The 10811-nt window shown below is 45.5% G+C and overlaps 1 non-coding gene across 1 annotated transcript; it reads left to right on the forward strand.

Moving 5' to 3' along the window:
- The first annotated feature begins 5916 nt into the window (after positions 1-5916).
- Positions 5917-6053, forward strand: LOC119930199. The gene has a single exon (XR_005451687.1). It is a non-coding gene; the product is annotated as a small nucleolar RNA SNORA7 (small nucleolar RNA).
- The last annotated feature ends 4758 nt before the right edge of the window (positions 6054-10811 follow it).

Genomic DNA, 10811 nt, shown 5'->3' on the forward strand with positions numbered 1-10811 from the left:
ACAACTGGCGGAGCCGGGATTTGAACCCAGGACCTCTGACTCCAAAGCCCGGGCTCTTTCTACTGAGCCACGCTGCTTCTCAAGTGCTGAGCACTTGAGCTGTGACCTTGGGCAAATCACTTAACTTCTCTGTGCCTCAGTTTCCTCATCTGCAAAATGGGGAGTCAATGTTGGTTCTCCCTTCCCCTTGGATAGTGAGGTCCATGTGGGACAGGAATTCCGTCTGGCCTGCTTGTATTGCGTCTACCCCAGTGCTTACTATAATAATAATAATTATAGTATTTGCTAAGCACTTACTATGTGGCAGGCCCTGTACTAAGTGCTGAGGTGGATGAAAGCAAATCAGTTTGGACACAGTCCCTGTCCCACGTGGGACTCACAGTTTCAATCCCCATTTTACAAATGAGGAACTGAGGCACAAAAAAGTGAAGTGACTTGCCCAAGATCACACAGCAGACAAGTGGGGAAGCCGGAATTAGAACCTATGACCTTCTGAGTCTCAGACCCTTGCTCTACCCCCTACTCCATGCTGCTTCTTTTTACCGCAGTGCTTGGCACAGAGTAAGCACTTTACAAAAACCACAGTTATTATTTTTTGTTGCCACACACTTTAAGCATCTTTTGCCAACATTCATGCAACCAAAATATTTTGGGGAAAGTAAAATTTCCCCAGCCCCCATCAGCCAGTGCAAACCAGCAGGCAGCCTTCACCTCCGAGGCTTTGAAGATTCATTAGCCGATCGGAGCAGCGGCAGTTTGGAAAGAGAAGACGACATTCAAGTGGCAACAGCTCCATGTTAAATGCTCTGCTCTTGGTCCCTGGTCTAAAGATGACTTTAAGAGAAGCTGTGTGGCTCAGTGGAAAGAGCGTGGGCTTGGGAGTCAGAAGTCGTGGGTTCGAATCCCAGCTCCACCAATTGTCCGCTATGTGACCTTGGGCAAGCCACTTAACTTCTCTGTGCCTCAGTTACCTCATCTGTAAAATGGGGATGAAGACTGTGAGCCCCACGTGGGACAACCTTGTATCCCTCCAGTGCTTAGAACAATGCTTCACATATAGTAAGCGCTTAATAAATACCATTATTATTATTATCCAGATTTCCTGCAGGAATGTCTCGTCCTGATTCAGTTACTCTCTGTTGAAAGGTGCTATTAAGCTCTTATCAATCAATCAGTCATATTTATTGAGCGCTTGCTATGTCCAAAGTGATTGGGCGAGTACTAATACAACAGAATTAGCACATACATTACAGCCTCCAGTCTAAGCATTTAGTTGAGTGCTCTGCACTCAGTAAGTACCACTCCCTCCTATTTGTAATTTACTGCGGGTCTCTCTTACTAGATTGAAAACTCCTCAAGGGCAGGATTTGAGTCTGCTACTTCTCCTGTGCTCAGTTCAATGCTGGATACCCTGTAGGTGCTTAATAAATTCTATTGATGAATTAGGCCAAGCCAATAGCAGAGTTTCAGCTAGGGTGTGTCCAAGGCCACTGAAAGATGTAAGGAATCTACGTGTTCTCATCAGAAGAAAAGAGATATTTTTGCCATTGTGAAGCAAAGTGGTGAGAGAGAGATGGGTGAATTCCACAGTAATAAAGGATTAATTTTTCCACCAATTGAGGGGTTTAAAAACAGAAATGGCTGCTGGAAATGTCCTCTTAGGCACGTGGGAATGAGCTGGGAAGGGTTGGGGTCCAATAATCAGGGACTAGAGTTATATTGCTAAGTCACTGAGAAATCTTAGTCTGCCACCCCCTCTCCCATCCATAATAATAATAATAATAATAATAGCATTTATTAAGCATTTACTATGTGCAAAGCACTGTTCTAAGTGCTGGGGAGGTTATAAGGTGATCAGGCTGTCCCATGGGGGGCTCACAGTCTTAATCCCCATTTTACGGATGAGGTAACTGAGGCACAGAGAAGTGAAGTGACTTGCCCTAAGTCACACAGCTGACAAGTTGCGGAGCTGGGATTTGAACCCAGGACCTCTGACTCCAAAGCCCGTGCTCTTTCCACTGAGCCATGCTGCTAGCCCCTTCTCTCTCCTGATGGCCCAGCTGCCCACCACCACCCTTCCTCTCCCCTGGGGACTCCAGAGGGGTGGGGAAGAACTCCTGGGATAACAATAATAATAATAATTATGGTATTTGTTAAGCATTTACTATGTGCCAGGCACTGTACTAAGCACCAGGGTGGATGCAAGCAAATCAGGTTGGGTACTGTCCCTGTCCCAAGTGGGGTTCACCATTTTCAATCCCTATTTTACAGATAAGATAACTGAGGCACAGAGAAGTGAAGTGACTTGCCCAAGGTCGCACAACAGACAGAGCAGGGAACCCATGACCTTCCAGTGTTCTGCCACTAGGAACTGGAGATATCGGAATCCATGCAATAATCTGGTTGCGAGGACAACCTTGGGAAGGATTATTTGAACCTAGTGGATTTTCCTCCCCATGTTGGTAAGCATGCTCAAAAATTCCTCTTCCTGGTTTGGCCCTTATTGACCTTCCCACATTTAGGACATGAGAGTTTGATTAGGTAATTGATTAAACGGTCCCATCATGGATCCCAGAAGCTCCCTGGGGAAGCAGCATGGTCATCATCATCATTATCATCAATCGTATTTATTGAGCGCTTACTGTGTGCAGAGCACTGTACTAAGTGCTTGGGAAGTACAAGTTGGCAACATATAGAGACAGTCCCTACCCAATAGTGGGCTCACAGTCTAAAAGGGGGAGACAGAGAACAAAACCAAACATAGTAACAAAATAAAATAAATAGAATAGATATGTACAAGTAAAATAAATAAATAGAGTAATAAATATGTACAAACATATATACATATATACAGGTGCTGTGGGGAAGGGAAGGAGGTAAGATGGAAGGAGCACGGGCTTGAGAGTCAGAGGACGTGGGTTCTAACCTTGGCTCTGCCATATGTCTGGTGTGTGACCTTGGGTAAGTCACTTCACTCCTCTATGTCTCGATTACCTTGTCTGTAAAATGGGGATTAAGACTGTGAGCCCGATGTGGGACAGAAACAAGGACATGATTACCTTGCATCTACCCCAGTACTTAGAAGAGCACTTGGCACTATGGCAAGTGCTTAACAAATACCACGATTATTAATTATTGTTATCATTATTGTTCTCCCCAAAGCAGAAAGCAAATGCCCTAGGACTCCATCACCCAGATGATACTCGTCTCTTTGTGCTCCTTCGTGACTCAGGCCGTGCTGGTAATTCCCCATTTCCTTCTGGGAAAGTTCCCAGCATCCACTGTATCTTGTCTCTGAATACAACAGTGGCGGTCTCAGCAATGTTTACTCTTTTTTTTTTTGAGTTGCCTTTTAACTATCTGTTTCATTTAGGAGAGCCGAACCACAGTTAGATTAGATTACAGCAAGGAAATGGGATTATTTTAAGTAGATAATATAAAACATGTCTATGGAAACTCCGTAATAATTGTATTATCTTTGGCACATTGTCAGAGAATTATTTGAATTGTATTAGCTGAATGGAAGGATGCCAAAAAGCTATTGAAAATTCGAACCCCTTGTAACGGTCAATCTGTCACTGGTTACAAATGAATTAAAACGATGGAAGGTTTCATATTCAGAATTTTAACCGCTGCCTCTCTCCAGGGTGGCCCAGGCGGAACAAAATTATAAAAAGAGTGACAGCTTGGACAGGGCAGGAAAAATGCCCATGATTTGCCTCTCTTCTGATGACCCTTTCTCCCTTTCCTCTCCCCTCCCCCAGTCAAGCTGTTGACAAAATGTCAGTTCAGGGACATTCGACATCCAAAGCAGGCGCTAGCCAACGTCTCTGATTGTCAATAATTCTGTTTTCATGGTTCGTTAACGTTTCTATCATAATATGTTCAGATCTGGATGAGACGAGAGAGGAAAACATGGGGAAGGACGCTTTGCCCTCCCTGGTTTTCACCTGACTATCATCAGTCAGTTGAATTTATTGAATGCTTACTCTGTGCAGAGAACTGTACTAAGCGCTTGGGAGAGGACAATAAAACAAACATATTCCCTGCCCACAACGAGTTTACAGTCTAGAGGATTCATCAGAATCCTTAACAGGCTGCTGAAAAGCACCTCCTGGTGCTTGACTCTGTGCTGGGCACTGGGGAAATACACAGAAGTTTAGAAGCCAGTTTGCAATTTAGTGATTGTGGAGGAAGCTCACATAAAGTGAAGAATGTGGGTGAGGCTTATGTGAGCCTAGATTACAAATAACAAGCAGAAATGGAGAAATAAAATAAACACATGCAGAAAATAAAATCTGAGCGTCTGGATGATTGGGTGGGGGACGGTGGAGAGGGGAGGGTGACCGTAATTAATTGGGGAAAGGTTAGGAGGGCTTTGAAGATGGGGACGGGTGAAGTTTGGTGGAACTAAGAGAGGAGGGGTGTTCTGGGTTGGGGGAAAGGCGCAAACAATTGGTAAGCTGCATATTATAGTGGATACATCATGGGCCTCGGAGTCAGAAGGTCATGAGTTCTAATCCCAGCTCCACCACTCGTCTGCTGTGTGACCTTAGGCAAGTCACTTAACTTCTCTGGACCTCAGTTACCACATCTGTTAAGGAAAAAAAAATGGGGATTAAGAGTGTGAGCCCACTGTGGGACAGCAACTGTTGTCCAACCTGATTAACTTATATCTACCCCAGTGCTTAGACCAGTGCTTGGTCCATAGTAAAGCACTGAACAAGTACCATAATTATTTATTATTTATTTTTATTTATTTATAGACCCCCCCTGCCAGCTGTAAGCTCCTTGAGGGTCAGGATCGTAATAATAATAATAATGATGATGATGGCATTTATTAAGCACTGTGTGCGAAGCACTGTTCTAAACACTGGGGAGGTTACAAGGTGATCAGGTTGTCCCACAGGGGGCTCACAGGCTTCATCCCCATTTTACAGATGAGGGAACTGAGGCCCAGAGAAGCCAAGTGACTTGCCCAAAGTCACACAGCTGACAAGTGGCGGAGCCGGGATTCGAACCCATGAGCTCTGACTCTTCCAGCTCTGTTGTATGGTCCTCTCCCAAGCGCTTAGCACAGCACTCTGCACATAGTAAGTGCTTGATGAATACCATTGATTGACTGGAGGAAGGAGAGGAGGGAGGGAGGGTTGAAGAGATTAGCTGGGGAGGAGCAAACGGGGATACGGTTGTCCGTAATATAGGAAAGATCAGGGAACTGGCTGCCAACTAAACGCTGTCAGCGGTGTCGAGGATAATTTCTCTGACAAGATACTAATGAGTCCAAATAAGGCAATGGCTTTCCAGGCTATAAGGGCCCAGATGGACACCCCATTGTCTTCACTGGTCAGAAAGCTGTATTGGGCTCCAACAGTCGCCAATCCCAGATGGTCCACGACCCTTCTAGTCGCCGATGGTGTGACAGAGGGACAGGAGACCAGTGGAGGGTGAATTCATCCTCGAGTTAATAATAATAATTAATAATGAACAATGGATCGAGAGACAGGAGAACCAAGAATGAGAAAATGAGCTGAGGAGGAGAGAAGGCAGGGGGTTGGAAAGACCAGTTTGAGGTACTGCTGGCAGAAGCATGGATTAGTGGTTAGTGCACAGGCTGGGAGTCAGAAGGTCATGGGTTATATTATTATATTTCATCTCTCTCTTCCCCCTGACTCCTCTCACCCTCCCCACCCTCCAGCTAAAGCTTCTGTGTGACACACTTAATAACCAAGAAGTAACTCTGGAAGAGCTGTCAAGCTATTGATCCCCAGGCTCATAAACTTCGGCAGGTTCCCATGTCACGTAGCCAGTGGAGGGGGTAGGCTTAAGCATTTCGACAGCGAGGCCTTCACTAAAGACTTCTTAGAAAAGGAAATTTTTTAAAAAAATCAAATCTTCCTACCCTAATTTATGTTTCCCCTCTCAGGATCACACCTGGAGAGTTTCCCGTATTCTACCAGTCTTGATTACGTGAGGGAGAGTCAAGCAGAGGCCTACCCGTTCCATTCCTAACTTGGGCAGTGGCTAGCGAGTGGAGGCAATCTGCTACAAGTCAAAACTCACCTGTGCTGGGCAGCAGCGGCACGGGAGGGAGTCGAGGGCGGAGATTCAAGTTTACCACTTCTGGATTTTTACCTAGAAAACTCTGGATACACTACCAGAACGATTGCACATGGAGGTTGGGTGTTCTGGGAGGGATGTGTCCATGGAGTCGCTATGGGTCGGAGACGACTCAACAGCAAAAGACAAGACAATTCATGCTTAGGTGGCCTGAAACTATCATTCCCGGAACAAGGTTTGACTTCGATCATGTTCTCCTCTATACGGAGCAGAACTCCCCTCTGGACACCAGCTCTCCATCTCAGCCCTCAAGCATGGGGAAACAGCCTTAGTTCAGTGCTCTGCACACAGGAAGCGCTCAATAAATACGATGGAATGGATAGAGCACAGGCCCGGGAGTCAGAAGGACGTAGGTTCTAATCCCGTCTCTGCCTCCTGCCTGGCCGTGTGACCTTGGGTATGTCACTTCTTTTTTCTGTCCCTCAGTTACTTCATCTATAAAATGAGGGTTAAGACTGTCACCCCATGTGGGACAGGGACTATGTCCAACCTGATTAGCTTGTATCTACCCCAGCGCTTAGAACAATCCCTGCCACATAGTAAGAGCTCAACCAATACGTAGAAAAAAAAAGTCTGCCCAGGGCATAGAAACATGGCCCTTCGGGACAAAACACATTTAATAATAATAATAATAATGGCATTTGTTAAGTGCTTACTATGTTCAAAGTACTGTTCTAAGGGTTGGGTAGGATACAAGGTGATCAGGTTGTCCCACGGGGGGCTCACGGTCTTTATCCCCATTTTACAGATGAGGTAACTGAGGCACAGAGAAGTTGTGACTTGCCCAAAGTCACACAGCTGACAATTGGAGGAGCCGGGATTTGAACCCATGACCTCTGACTCCCAAGCCCGTGCTCTTTCCACCTAGCCACGCTGTTTCTCTAAACTTACAAATTTACAACTAAACGTCTAGCAGCCTATGCCTTGGGCCTCTTTAGGTGGGTCAGAGGCCTAGCTACTTTTCAGCTCATAGTACCTATGTTCTAAGAAAATCCCGAACTCTCCCGAGTGTTAAGTGCAGTGCTCTGCATGCAGTAAGTACTTAATAAATACCACTAGTTGATTGATTAACTTCAACACAAGCACAGTGCCGTTTGATGGGGTAAGCTTGGGCACTGTATTCGCCCACTGTTTTCACCCAAACAGAAGCAGGGTTGCCTAATGGTTATAGCACGGACCTCAGAGAAGTGGGTTTTGGAAATTACCTCTGTGTGACCTTGGACAAGTCACTTCACTTCTATGTGCCTCAATTACCTCATCAGTAAAACAGGAATTGAGACCGTGAGCCCTATGCAGCAGGGACAGGGACTGTGTCCAATCTGATTAGCTTATATCCACCCCAGCGCTTAGTACAGTGCCTGGCACATAGCAAACACTTAACAAATTCCATTTAAAAAAAGGCAGGTTCCCTTTACTCAGCCCTCCATCGAATAACAATTTACTGGAGGAGCTAGCAGACACAATTAAATCTTCTTGCATTTCAGCCAGCATTGCACAATTATTACCCATTCTGCACTCCGTCCTTCTGTTTTAATTATTCTGCTTTCTAAGCTCTTCGGTGGGTCTCTTATGAAGAGCAGTTAAATTAAAAGTACGTTTTCCTGATTAAATCCCTGCTCTGCACTTCTAGGCCCGCAGTTCCCTATTTATGGCTGCGAGCTTCTTTTTACTGACTTCTATTCTGGGCCACTAATGTCATGTCTCGCAGAGAGAAGAAAACTCGGTATTCCGGGCAGCTGCTTCCGCTGTTCCCTTCCTCATCCTTTTCCCTACTCCGGGTTTCAAGAGGAGCCTAGACCACCGCAAGGAAAAACTAGTCCCATCCTCTGACCCCTCGGCCCAGGTGTATCCCGGGAGGGATTCCTGGGCCGGGGAAGGCCGGGGTGGGTGGGAAGGATACTTCCCTGCCTGTTCCCGACATTTTAAAGTCTTCCCTTTGAAGGATTCCACATCTTAACCTCGCTATGGGAGAGCCCTGCTGTGGCTTTAGTCTTCCAGGAAACCCATGGCCTGGGTTACAGTAAGACTGTCAGAATCTCATTTCCATAACAAGAATCCGTTCCATCCTTTTCCCGAACACAAGATGGAATCATCTCAGGGGGTACTCCTCCAGTGGAACCCAACAGCCTCCCGCCTGTCAGTCAATCGATTTGTATTTATTGGGTGCTTAAAGTGTGCAGAGCACTGTACTACGTGCTTGGGAGAGTACGATGGAACAAAGTAACAGACACATTCCCTGCACACAAAGAGCTTACGGTCTAGCGGGGGAGACTGACATTAATAGAAATAAATAAATTATGGATATGTACATAAGGGCTGTGGGGCTGGGGCACCAGCCAAGCAGAGTGGCCTAGTGGTTAGAGCGTGGGCCTGGCAGACAAAAGGACCTGGGTTCTAATCCCAGCTCCGCCGCTTGTCTGATGTGTAACCTTGAGCAAGTCACTTCACTTCTCTGGGTCTCAGTGACCTCATCTGTAAAATGGGGATTAAGATCGTGAGCCCCATATGGGACATGGGCTGTGTCCAACCAGGTTAGTTTGTACCTACCTCAGTGATTAGTACAGTGCCCGGCCCATAATAAGCGCTTAACAAATACTATAAACAAACACTAGAGCTCTGATATGGTCCCTGGGGTCTGATGTTGCTTTGCCACTGGATCCAGGAGCCAATGGAGGTTTTTTTTCCCATCTTCGATAAACTCATCCTCTAGAGTGTAAGCTCGTTGTGGACAGGGAATGGGTCTGTTTATTATTGTAGTGTATTCTCCCTGGCATTTAGTACAGTGCTTTACACACAGTAAGCACTCAATAAATACGATTGAATGACTGAATGAATACGATGGACTCTTTGAAGTGACGAAACACTGGTACCAGAGAGTTTTAGCCGGAGCAGTTAGATCTTTGAAGGACTGACCATTCTGTCTTTTTGTATAAATCCTTCCATTTTCAAGAAAACCAACGATGAGCGTTTGTTAGCTGAGCGGCATTTGTTTCCACCTGATCAAATTCTGCACTGTCTGCCCCCAGAGAGGCAGGCACGCACACAAACGCACAAACACACAGACCCAGACACACACAACATCCAATGAAGTTGAAGCGAAAAGTTTGAGGAACACCAAGGCTAGGAGCATAGAGACGTTATTCCTGGTGTGGTCTCCCTATATAAGCTTGTCATAGAAGTGCAAAAAAGAAAAAAATGGCCAGCAGCCACATTCATTCATTACATTGTATCTATTGAGTGTTTACTGTGTGCAAAGCACTGTACTAAGCACATTCCATTCATTCAATCTTATTTATTGAGCACTAGTTTGAGTGCTATTTATTTATTTTACTTGTACATATCTATTCTATTTTATTTTGTTAGTATGTTTGGTTTTGTTCTCTGTCTCCCCATTTTAGACTGTGAGCCCAATGTTGGGTAGGGACTGTCTCTATATGTTGCCAATTTGTACTTCCCAAGCGCTTAGTACAGTGCTCTGCACATAGTAAGCACTCAATAAATACGATTGATGATGATGATAGTAAGAGAAGCAGCATGGCTCAGTAGAACGAGCCCGGGCTTGGGAGTCAGAGGTCATGGGTTCTAATCCCCGCTTTGCCACTTGTCAGCTTTGTGACTTTGGGTAAGTCGCTTAATTTCTCTGAGCCTCAGTTACCTCATCTGTAAAATGGGGATTAGGACTGTGAGCCCCATGTGGGACAACCTGATCACCTTGTATCCCCCCCAGCTCTTAGAACAGTGCTTGGCACATAGTAAGCACTTAAATGCCATCACTATTATTATTATTATTGATGTATGTAAAGCATTGTTCTAAGAGCTTGGGAGAATACAGTACAACAATAAGCAGCGTGGCTCAGTGGAAAGAGCCTGGGCTTTGGAGTCAGTGGTCATGGGTTCAAATCCTGCCTCCGCCAATTGTCATTTGTGTGGCTTTGGGCAAGTCACTTAACTTATCTGCGCCTCAGTTACCTCATCTGTAAAATGGGAATGAAGACTGTTAGCCCCCCGTGGGACAACCTGATCACCTTGTAACTTGCCCAGTGCTTAGAACACATAAGCACTTAATAAATGCTGTTATAATTATTATTATTATTATTAAGCAAACACATTCCCTGCCCACAATGAGCTTCCTAAGCCAAGTTCCATGCAGCACAAATAGGAAAATGGACATGGTTTTTTCACTGGCCTCACAGCAATTGGGATAGGCCCTGGGCATGTAGCTAGTTGCAAGGCTGTTGTCTGTCTCCCAGGGACATATATTGCCTACCTCTCTGGCAGAGCTGTTCGCTGGAACAGGCCCCTGTAGGGAGTCGAGAGGAGGTGTTTTTGTTTTAATAATAATAACTGTGGTATTTTTTAAGCACTTACTATATGCCTGGCACTGTACTAAGCACTGGGGTGGATACAAGTGAATTAGTTTGGACACACCACCCCCATTCCCCACATGGGGCTCACAGTCTTAATCCCCATTTTACAGATGATGTAACTGAGGCCCAGAGAAGTGAAGTGAATTACCCAAGTTCACACGGCCAGACAGGTGATGGAGATGGGATTAGAACCCAGGTCCTTCTGGTGTCCTGGCCCAGGCCCTACCAATTAGGACACATTTTTCGATAGAGCTTGCAAAGCCGGCTTGTTGCTTTTTAATAATAATAATGATGGCATTTGTTAAGTGCTTACTATGTGGAAAG

This window comes from Tachyglossus aculeatus, chromosome 6 (genome assembly GCF_015852505.1).
Source record: "Tachyglossus aculeatus isolate mTacAcu1 chromosome 6, mTacAcu1.pri, whole genome shotgun sequence".
Taxonomy (NCBI): Eukaryota; Metazoa; Chordata; class Mammalia; order Monotremata; family Tachyglossidae; genus Tachyglossus; species Tachyglossus aculeatus.